At 51.4% G+C, this 276-nt stretch overlaps 1 protein-coding gene across 1 annotated transcript in view; it reads left to right on the top strand.

Annotated features, from left to right (window-relative positions):
- Positions 1–276, top strand: part of LOC107732007 (transmembrane protein 131-like) — a 62,095-nt gene that overhangs the window by 39,918 nt on the left and 21,901 nt on the right. The window lies entirely within an intron of this gene.

Raw genomic sequence — 276 nt, forward strand, 5'->3', positions numbered from 1 at the left:
GATTTGACGAAGGAGGCTTGCGGCAACCACATGTGACGACCTCGGGATGGACGCCGCTTCATCCACGGTGAAAGCCCATCCGGCGATTCACAGCGCAAAGTTGTTATATTTCTTCAGCAACCAGCACGGATCAGCTCCAGCCATGACGACGCTTTCACAACGAAACACACAGCGCCTTCACGACATGGCGGCGGCAACAACAATACTACAGCGAGAATAAAAGTTATGCCTTCTTTCTTTGCGTGAACATTTGGGCGGCGTTATGCAAATCTTCCT

The sequence above is a fragment of the Sinocyclocheilus rhinocerous genome, unplaced genomic scaffold (assembly GCF_001515625.1).
Source record: "Sinocyclocheilus rhinocerous isolate Xijiao unplaced genomic scaffold, SAMN03320098_v1.1 scaffold1120, whole genome shotgun sequence".
NCBI classification, from domain to species: Eukaryota; Metazoa; Chordata; class Actinopteri; order Cypriniformes; family Cyprinidae; genus Sinocyclocheilus; species Sinocyclocheilus rhinocerous.